The sequence below is a fragment of the Homalodisca vitripennis genome, chromosome 6 (assembly GCF_021130785.1).
Source record: "Homalodisca vitripennis isolate AUS2020 chromosome 6, UT_GWSS_2.1, whole genome shotgun sequence".
Taxonomy (NCBI): Eukaryota; Metazoa; Arthropoda; class Insecta; order Hemiptera; family Cicadellidae; genus Homalodisca; species Homalodisca vitripennis.
In genome coordinates, this window is record NC_060212.1 from 4,854,779 (window position 1) to 4,866,893 (window position 12,115).

Below are 12,115 nucleotides of genomic sequence, written 5' to 3' on the forward strand. Positions count from 1 at the left end.
TGTGTGGGACTGTGGGAGTGGGCCGTGGGGCGGACGAGCTCCTCCCGTTTGTTTTCAATGGGGTGATCGTGACAGGCGGAGAGAAAAAGTGGGGATGGAGGGGCCCTCCTGCCAACTAGAGATAGCCCGCGTATTAGAATAGTGGAATAAGCAGTCCGCGCGTTCTCGCTCTGTACTCTTCTGAATTTATTAGAGCCTGGTGGTGTAATATGTATATGTATGTATATGTATAAATGTAATATATATATTACATTTTCAAAGCTGGATGCTGCAGGATGCAGCGCAATTAAATTTATTTCATTGAACCGTGATTTTACAACGTAATTAATGGCAGGCAATTACTCTTGTCTACATACAAATAAACCAATACAACGGAGTATCGAAATACCAAAAAAGACGTAAGGAAGTCTAATGTAACAAAGTAACTTCGTTACATTCAGTGGCGTAGCTATAAAACATTCGAGGGTGGATTAAACATCCAGGAGGATTTAAAAGAGCCCTACTTAGCATAGTAGTTAAAGAATTTATCTTCAGGGTCTCCAAACACAAAATCAACAATTATGTTGAGTTTTTTAATTGCATCTTTCGTATTAAAATGTAAACCAATAAAATTGTTTCGTAACATTATATTTGGTTCATTGCATTTTCCAACTGCCTTAATCAAATAAATATAATTTGTAGGTTACATTACTATTAGTTAGAAATTATTCGATAATTTCCATGTACTCATAGATCAGATCAGCATTATAATCGCGTACGCCAGACGACACAAAATGACACTTATCAGGCTTGGTCGAAGTTGCATGCACAATTTCAAGTCTATAGCTTATTTCTCATTCTCTATATATCCAACAAACAGACAGAGAAATATATTGCTATTGCTATAAGTTAAAACTTGATCGTAATAATTTGAGGTTATTAAAATATGAATACTTAACAAAGTGTTTCAAATACTAAAGTTCTCAAAAGAAAATACGATAAGATATCAAAGGACATGCCACAGAAAGGAGATATGAGTCAACCAATACTGCAACCCTGCACCTGGCGTAGAAACGCTGGCTTGACTTATCACTAGTTTATCACATATATATATATATATATTATATATATATATATATATATATATATATATATATATATATTTAAACTAAATAATTTGAAGTGTTTCTCATTAAATGTAATGTTAATCTGTTTTCATGAATACATATGCTCGTGTATGGGACAATAGTATAAAAAACAACATGTGCAAGCATATCCATTTGGTGGCTCGCTCACTCTGTAGCAAAACCTATGACTCACCTTTGGAAATGTATGAGACTGGGGATTTGAAAATAGACATCGATGATAATACAAACTTAAAAGAGGAAGTATTAAAGGAAATTTCATGTGACAAAATCAACACTCCTAATGACGAGGCCCGCACAAAGAGAATATACGAAAAAAATGACATCCTGATGGAATATATGACAAGAAAAACAACTACTTCAGACCAAAAAGAATATATTGATAAACATTTCACACAAATGTTAACTACACTAGAGGCAATGGCCACTACTGCGCAGATACCAGTTAAGGTAAGTCCAATCACTTTATGACCAGTTTTAATTAAACCACTATTTATTGTTTAGTAGTAAAATTTAAATTGAATTAAATTTAAAACAAGTAATAGTAGCTCAAAACTATGCCACGGAAAATTCTGTCAAATTTATCGAATTTATGTTTTAGGAAGAAGAGTGTAACAGGCAACCAGGTAATAGCAATATTTACCAAACAAAGGAGTTATGTTTCCACGAAGAAGAAAAAAAAATCCTCGCAGAGAAGCCTCACAGAGGAGAAAAAGTTGGAGATTTGCCTGGACTTTAAAGCCTTCTGAGTGACAATGGCAGACTTCAATAAATTGTATAAATTTGTATAATTGTATCATAAATCTGTACAGTAATATAATATTAATTAGGATAAATTTTGTATTTATTAATTATGTCACGTGCTATGTTAGGTATTTAAGTCAGGTAGTTGTCATTGATTTTGTCATATTTCTATAATTATGTTTTTGGTTAAGTAATTATTAATTTATTTACTACAAATTAAGGACTCCACATTATAATATGTTGCTTTTGTCCTATTAATTTTGAATATATTCCAATATCACAAAAAGATAAAACTGGATATGGTTATAATTTATATTTATGGCATTTTATGTATACTGAATTAGCTTTAGACTTTGAAAATTATATAATGTGTTTTTTATTCAAATTGTTTTATAAAAGCTTAGTTTTAAATGGGTAGATTTATCGTATTTGAATTTATTTGTTAATTTCATTTGCTTGAGTGTTGTTTTCTTTTGTTTTTCTAAGAAAGTTGGAGCCTCTACACAGGCAGTTCCTTGCCTTTTGAGGTCCTATTTTGTTTTCTTGAATTTTGTTATTGATGTACCCTAGCTGTATTAAAATTAAAAAAAGACATGTTCATATTTCTTTAATAAAAAGTAACATTGTTTTATTTTTATTCTCATGTCAATTGTGTCTACAACTAAGGAGCAATGTTTGTGTTTGTGCTTAAGGTTAATGATGTTTATATAATTTTACTATTGTACATATTTTCAAGAAATAAATAATTTTTCTATTCTATTCTAGATTATGACATTTTATTCGTTGTGCACCATCTCACATTTTGTAAAGTATCTTTGGAGTTATAAAGAAAGTTCAATATTAATATAATTAATTCGATATAATTTTCTATGTTGTTTGCAGATATGTTCGGATATAAAACGACTCATTAAGTTCGGATATAAAACGACTCATTAATTCGGATATAAAACGACTCATTAATTCGTAAGATAATAGAAATCAGAACCGTTCCGAACTGAGGTCGCTATCTAGCCGCATGTACAGGGTTTGTTCAGGAATGTTCGGGATTTATCGGTACTGCTCGGCTCTGCCCCCACTCTTTTCTCTCCGCCCTGTCACGATCACCCCATTGAAAACAAACGGGAGGAGCTCGTGTGGGGCGGAGCCTGTACGGAGTATGACTCACTCCAAAGATTCAGAGTTGCCAACTATGCCGCCGGAAATTATGGAGTGAAAAAATAAAAATCGTGTAGAAGTTGCATTGGAATAATAGCTGTATGACAATATTTTGCTCTGTACGCTATGGGCATAATTTGTAAATGTTTATTTGTAATAAATTTTACTTAGCACTATTAAGTTTCTGAGATATATATTATGTTATTGCTTAGGTATTGATAATAATTCAAGTAAATAATGAATTATATCATTATAACAACAAATAAAAATATAATGTTTATTGATATTACTGTACTTTGATAACGGTACGATTATATCCCAAGCAGTTATTAGTGAGTTGGCTGATTTCTTACTTGTGATTAATGGATCCATAATATTCATCGGAGATGTGAATTAATTTGATAAAAGATAACCAAGAAGTAATAGGTTATAATAATTTAATGATTAACAAACGGTTTTTTATCCTTTTTAAATATACGTACTAGAAGTGTTGTAAAACTCGCAAACTTGTATGGACCATATTTTTATTATAAATAGGGGTTTTATATGTATTCGGAATTGTCCGATTTGATATTGGTTTAAAGGATTATTGTCTATTAGGACTTGTAATAGTAGGTAAAGAAAATAGAGAAAGTGGTGAATTAAAGTACAAAATATATTGAAAGTTGTGAATTAAAAATTGATTATAATTTAGTTAAGGAGAAATTAGCTTTAGTAAAATGGTCTGGTTATTTATCTACTGATGATGTTAATATAAGTTATAATGATTTTCATACAATTTGATCACATATAGTAATCTCATGTAGTTGTATTAATGAATTAATCCATGGATAACTAAAAAACTCTAAAGTAAAATTAATACTAGGAAAAAAACTTATAAAAAAGACCTTATAAAGATGTTTTAAAGAATTATTACCAGGCCCGTGCGCATGGGGGAGGGGTTTTGGGGGTTCAAACCCCCCCCCCTTGAAGATTGGGATATATCATATTGTTTTCCATATATCAGTTGAATTTATTATAATAAACTTTATAATAAATTAAATTTTATAATAAACTCATTTTCCATACGTATTAATTTTTAATCTATTACTTATTTAAGTTTTCTTCTTTTTTATTTCATAAAATAAGTACAGAATCCCCCCAAAATAAAATTCTGCGCACGGCCCTGATTATTACTATATATATTATATATATATATATATATATATATATATATATATTATATATATATATATAGTATATATATTGTAAAAAAACTGAAAAATCAAATATTTACTGAAAACAACTATTAGGCAAGTAGACTAATTCATTATGGCAACGACATTTCTAATCAATGGATGGGTTATAAATGAAATTACAGGAAGAAGGAGGAACCAATACGGAAATAAAATTATTGTTGGTATTGGGTTTTCGGTCCTAGAGCTTATCAATAATTATCTTATCAGTTGCCGTACAGCTGTTACTGGCACCGCAGCCCGGCACTGCCTACACGCATTCCTTCTTCTTATTGTCAGTTACGGACGAGGAGATAATTATAATGGTCGACCAAATAATAAAATAAGTAATCAGCACGTATTGAAAAAAAATTCAATGTTATTATTTATTGTGTTATTATCCCTCATCGAATTGCGCCTGTTTTCAAAAATTTCAACAACAAGGAATGTTTACTTCATTAAAAACTAAGAAATCATCACGTTTCGACAAATTTTCAATGTTAATTACTGTAGTATTATTCCTCATCCGATTGCACCTATTTCTCAACTTCCAACAACAAGGTTTATTTACTTCATTCAAAACAAAAAAGTGATAGAACAAATCATTACACTCTCGTACATTGTTCGAATTTGAAACGTTATGTATTATGTAGATTGGTACTCTCGAAAATTGAAATAAACGTATTTTCTAGACAATATTATTAGTACTACTTTATGTTGTGAGGGTATTTTCCGGTTGTATCTTACATTCAAACTAAAGTAAATATGTTTCAGCACGGTACAACTTTTGGTTATCACATTTATTTGGATTTTAACCATAAATTAGAACGAATCCTGTTGATAAAGTCATAATTTACTATCGAAATTTTAGAGGTTTCAGTACCGAAACACATGAATTATTTGAGTTTGTGAAAGCGACATTATTGGTATAACATAAACGTGGTTGACAGAAAGCATATATGATAGGGAGCTATTTGATGATCGTTATGTTGCATTTAGACAAGACAGAATTCCGCTTATAACTGGGAAGAGTGATGGGAAGGGGTATCGCTAGCAGTTTGAACTGCCGAGTACAAAAGTATGCGAGCTGTCTCTGACAGTTGGCGATCAGCTGATTCCCCGCGACCTTGAATCTATTTGGCTGCCTCGCTCAAACGTCATCTCTGTGTAAACATTGTTTAGTTTACACGTAACAGTAATCGTACTTTCTGTGATGACTATTATCTTTCTTTTCAGGATTTTAAAAGTATGTCTGTTTGATAGTTTAGTAATACTAGGTGGTATTAATCTACCCGAAATTAATGGATTGAACTGTAATACGTTGTTTGAAAGCACTGTGTTGAAAAATTATATGACTTTATGGCAATGCACGATCTTGAATCTCACAATGAACGATTTTAACTGAAACAGTATTACTTTTTGATTTAATAATTAATTAAGAAATCACTGTCTGTTGATTACTGTAGCTGGTCCTTTATTGACCATAGACGAGCACTATCCATCCGTTGTGTGTAGGTTTCCTTGAAAAAAACCTTCCTTGTTAATAATTTAATTAACAATAAATCAAATACTTAACACATATTACTGTTTTTATAAAAACTGATTTTTGCAGCTTGTTAATAAATTTAAATAATGTAAGTGGAATGAAGTTTATAGTGTAGATAACGTAAATAGAGCAGTGGATGTGGTCTATAAAACAATTCTTAACGTTTTTAATCCATTTTTGCCTAAAAAGTAGCTACTCTTTAAAAGTAAAAATCAGTTTTAGTTTACAAAGTAATATTTCTATAAAGATAAAGAATAAATGTGCTAAAAAAGGAATTTTTTAAATTTCATGACACTTGGTTCAAGAATCTCATAGAGGTGTCAAACTGAAAATTACATTTGGCTTATCGAGAATATATACGATACATTGAGTTTTGCATAATGTAGACTATCCATTTGTCTGAAGTTTTATAAAGTCTAGACGCTCTTCTTCTAATTTCGAGTTGTGCTCTTTTGAAATAAAATTCAAAGACAAAGTGGTTCCAGTTAATCACATTTTCGATTCGTTTTCAGACTGTTTTCTACAGTTTTCTCGGTTAAACTCCGGAAGTAAAAAACCTGTGACTTCGTGTACTGAAAAACTTATATAGTGAAAACATTTAAAGGGTTTTTGTTTACAGTTCTAGCGGCGTGTTAAAAGTGAAACCAAAAAAATCTTCTGAACCTGACAGTATTCCTAAATATGTAGTAAATGGTTGCACTGAGGAGGTATTATGTGTTGCCTTAGTGCCATTTGTCTTTACCAACCTGTATTTTTTTACCGGAGAAATGGATGGGAGCTAAGGTTGTTCCTATCTTCATACCAGGAAACATTTCGATATGGATCATTTTACCATCCGATTTCATTATTTAAATTACATTGGCTAAAATATTTGAACCCCTTCTTTATGACTATACTGTTTAAATGTAAAATATTACCTTCTCCTTAGCAGCATGGCTTTCTTTCTTGTAAATCAACAGTTTCCAATCTAATGGAATTTTCTTTTGATATAATCATCTGAATTGCATATTGCTGGTAGGGTTGATGTAGTGTATAAAGATTTTCCTAAGGAGTTTTATAAAGTTGATCACGGTGTTTTGGCAAAGTGAGTCAATCTTTTTTTATCATTAATAAGTTTCTTAAAACTTATTTTAAACTTCACAGTAGGTTTGTTATTAGATCTAACATTAGGTCAAAAAGCTACGTAAGCACTTCAGGTGTTCTTCAGGGATTCAATTTAGGATCATTGGTATTCTAATATTCATTATTGATCTTCATAATTATGAAACACGGTAATGTCTTTTGTATGCTGATGATTTCAAACTATATAGATAAATTCGAGACAATAACGACGTTGCTGATCTGCAATCAACGCTAAATCTTCTTAGACCTTGGTAAATAGATAAAACCTTATTTTTTAAAAGGAAAGATGTGTTTTTGCGATGACATATACCAGGGAAAAAACGTTTTACTCTACCAGAATACTCTACCATGGCTCACATTAAAGATCTTGGCGTAACTAAAAAACGGAGCAAACTCTGCTTTTAACGCTCAAAAGTCACCTACATGTTCCTATAAATGGATGCCAGAGGATGTTGGATTTTGTCATGAGAAACAAAATGGTTTTTTTCTATTCAATGCATTATATCAATAAACTATAAATGCATTCATGAGAAGTAGGGTGGAATATTGTGCAATAATTTGGAGGGCTTATTTATTACATTAGCATCGCTTCTATGAAACTAATTTCAAAACGATATTTTTAATGATATTTGTATTTTAAAAGATTTTAAAAGAAAAAACTCTCAACAGCTATCTCAAGATAAATTCTTTATCTACAAACAAGATCCATTGTTTTATTCATTCATAACATTCTACATAACTTAGCTTTTTTAGTTGGAAAGATGTTTCTGTATGTTCCAAGAAGTAATCTTAGAAATTTCTTGGTTTTGTACACCACGTTGTCAGACAGAGCAGTTTTACAAATTTTCATTTTTAAAGGTATTGGATTTTTTTAAATGTATAACAACCCATGAGAGTGCCGATAGCCCGAGTGGTCTGACATTAAACTTTGGATCTGAGTTAGAGACAGCACAGATTCAAATCCTGTTTGTGACCCTTGCACTTTTTATCAGTACCAATCGACCTTGTACTGTATCGATTGTCCCCTTAATTCTGTTTGATAAGATCCTCGCACAGGCCAGTGACCCATGAGGGGGATCGCTTAAAGGGGGATCGGCCTCTCTATTACACAAAAAAATACAATGAATTGGATATATTTAATAATAATTTTAATTCATTCGTAAATAAGCTAACTTAAGGTTGTAACCGATGTTAAAGTTTAATATAGTTATATATTATACTATTTGTATGTTTTCTAGTTCTGTAATATAAACAGTTAATTTGTACACAGCTTAATAGTGATTTAGTAAACTAAACCTTTTCATGCACTCACACATTATATTGTTAATTTTTATTATCAACTCGTGCTGCCAACATAACTGTTTTGGTATAATATGCATGTAGCTATTGTACAAAAACTAACAAATAAACTACTGGTAATGCTTTCATATAAACAATTCCCTAAAACCTACTAATTAAATTAATTCATCATCAATATGTTAAGCAGAAGCACTTATTAGGTCCCTATCACTATGAGTATATAAGTCTGCTCAAGATTAATTAATTAAATATCCTCAGAATCCGTTTATGAATAAACATTGTTTAATCTAAAATATATCTACAATAAAAAAAATGTGGAAAGTCGTTTAACAGTAGCAATATAACTTATATACTTAGATCAGACACTTCGGAAACTCTAAAAGAACTACCTTCCCCTACCAGTGATTTTCGAATCAGAACGCCTGGTAAAAGAAAAAGGTTTAAAGCAGGGTTATAGGTTATGTTGCACTGCTAGCCAATAACACGGTTCTAAAAACATTACAAATAGCTTGACACTGTTTTTTATAAACATGACATTCTATTATTGTATTGTATTCATATTATTATTGTAGCATAAAACAACTTAGGGTCTGTATATTTTAATGTATGAGTTATATTTGATCCGTAAATGTCATGTAAGTTTGAAATGTTAAAATATTCAGGTGTCAAATTTTTAAACATCAATACTTAAAGCCTGGACTGGTATTAGTTGAAATGTTAATCTATTGAGAAATGATGTATTTGGTAAAAGAGCCTTGGCGTCTTAATCCTCAACCGGAAATGGAGAGCCCGAGAAACGGAAATTAGGTAATCCATCTCTAACTGACACCATCTGTTTGATCAATATGTAAATGATCGATATGAAACTGTCTTGAGCGTAAACATGTTCAAACTACACATTCTTACTTGTACGAAATACATGGAGCGTATTCGATTTTTATTTATGAGAGACTAGAACATTATTATAACGATATTCAAATAAAACTAAGGATGGTACTACAACACCGAATGCACTGTAATTAAATTTTGTCAACACAGAGTTTTAACATTGACCTTCCATTATTTTTCTCTTTACTCAATGAACAACTCGAAAAAAACGTCTCGGAAATATCTTCAATAGAAATTTTATCTTATTCCGGTATGAGAAACCTATTCCCAAAGTGTGTAAAATTTTTTTATAACAGCCTTAAGGAAATAAATGATTGTGCTTTATGTGATTTATAAATAAAAATATTTGTGGTACACCCCCCCCCCCCACCCCCCCCCCCCCCCACCCCCCCCCCCCCCCACCCCCCCCCCCCCCCACCCCCCCCCCCCCCCACCCCCCCCCCCCCCCACCCCCCCATTCAGTGACCTGGACCTCGACTGACTGGTGCGTGCCGCCGCCATGGTACAGATGGATGAATTTAGCTGCGCGCACGGATACCAAAACATATATGTATGTATATATGAAACGCTATTTGTTCTGCGGGTTGCGTTTACGTACTCGCCGCTGATATGAAGGCGCAATAATCTCTTTAAGAAGAAGAATCCACCAATTTTCTCGGGATGCACCTTGATCGAGGGCTAACATGGAACGATCACATTGATAGTGTCTGTTCAAAGGATGGTTCAGGCATTTATTTATTACGCAATTTGGAAAAATTCCGTTCATAGGACATTCTGAAGACAGCTTACTTTGGAGCTAATATATGACCTAATACATCTAAATTTAGCTTATGGTCTGAGATCGGGGGGTGGCTGTTCTATATACGAATTAATTAGAGCGTTTAGAATGCAAAGGAAAGCTGTCAGAACCATTAAAAATTAAAACAAAGAGAGTCGTGTAAAGTGGCCTTTGGGGAACTTGAATTGCTGACTATGCCTAGCCTCTATATTCCCGACGTCGTGCTATAGGCCTACTACCCATTCAAATGTGTCTCTCTTCGAGGTAGCGACATACACCTATACGGAACTAGAAGCCAGGACTACTTTCGTATGGCACAGCACAGAACTACTGTTTTTGAATACTTGCTATCTCAAGTTGATGAAAGGCTAATCAATAGGCTCTCTGAAACGATCGAACGCGACAATAACCACACACAATTTAAATCTCAATTAAAACACTTCCTAGTGCCTAGGGCATTTTACTCAGTTGACCGCTGGGATAGTCTTTAGTAACAATGAAAAATATTATTTTTCTAACTCCCCTTCTGATATTTAATCCAAATTGGCAACAATCTAAGAAGCAGCAACATGTGTTACGTACCCAAAAATTAATCTTAATTTGATATTTCTCCATTATATTTACTTGTAATTAAAATAAGGTAGTTATTAGATTATGACTTTTATTTTTATGTAACGCTTGATATACAATTATTGTTAGTTTTTCCTGCAATAAAGATTATTGTTGTCATTATCAGTTTAAACTAACAATTTCGATTTGCTGATTAGTATCGACAAATAAGTTGTTTCGAACAAAAAACACGTCAAACGGCACTGTAACAATTAGAAAAAATACAAGTATGTGTCCTTTATTGATATTATTTGGGTTTCTCTCATTAATTATTTCAGAGTGAATTCAACAATATTTAGTTAATTATAAGACATGCAGTTTATTTCGAGTCACAAAACTTCAAATATCAACAGTTAACAGTCTGCCTCTTCCTTCATAAATTTATAAAGGTTACTCATGATTTCGCGGGACCGACTATTCTACGACATTAACTCACCAGATATCAGTAAAAACAAAGCCAAAGCACAAAACAGATTGATTGAAAGAATAAGATAATTTATTTGCGTCAATATGATTCTGAGAAAGGAGACTGTCGCCGATAGCGCATAGGAAATGTTCAGAGACGAAGTATGTCGCGCCAGCCCTATGTCTAGTTCACATACATCGTATCGTGGACTGGCGGTGGCGTGGCGCCGTACATTGTGAATAACAGTTACGGCCTGATCTAGCGCATGCACATAACCTTTTTTTATTGTTCCAGGGTTGTTCGAATATACTACGAAATCAAAGAACTAAATGTAAAAATGATTGTTACGATTTGAACGCACCAGTATTTACTCTTTTAGAATAAGACTGTGAAATACGGCTTCAAAGCCTACACAAAACATTGATGTGGGTGAACAAGACTTAACTATCCCGATATTGATAACTGTCTTAAAAGGAGGAAAACTAGACATATACTACAATATTTCAGTCAGTTCAAGTGTTGTATTCAACAGTATAGAGATATTTATACAAAATTCGATTGTGTTAGTGGCTGCTTATTATACTGCTGTCCGAAGTTACAGTTATTCAAAGTCTAATTAAAATTGTATGTATTATTTTCAACTTTATTTGTACCACACTATAAACGAGGTCGCGTTATTAACCTATTGCTATTGTCTTTCTCAAAAAAAATAAAAGGTTTAAGCTCATTAAAATGACAAATAACAAATTTTTAGAACATTCAATTGGGAACTAACTTTTTTCAAGATAGCAGGACGTTATGGTTAGGTGAATTTACAATATTTGCATTTTTCAAGTTGCATTTTCCTACAACGCAGCACTGGCTAGAGACATTTGTGATCATACCATTAAGAATTTCAATTTTTACTGATAGGTACAAAACGTCGAGTGATATTTATCGTATGTCACATCCAGCGCTGATGGCTGGAGGCAGTTATGTCATGCTTGTATGAAATTTTATTCTTAGAAGGTGTAAATTAAGAAATACGTTTTTATTTGAGTCAAACTCCCCAATTTCAAAATTATAGTTATTCTACGCATCCCAAGATGGCGTAAAGGATGACGCCAGCAGCAACAAATAGGAGGTTACTTTACAATCATCACAAGACCACATGATGCCCGTAAAACAACAAATATTACTACGCGCAAGAAAAGTAGTTCCACATTTATGTTCTATAACTTCGTTATTTGT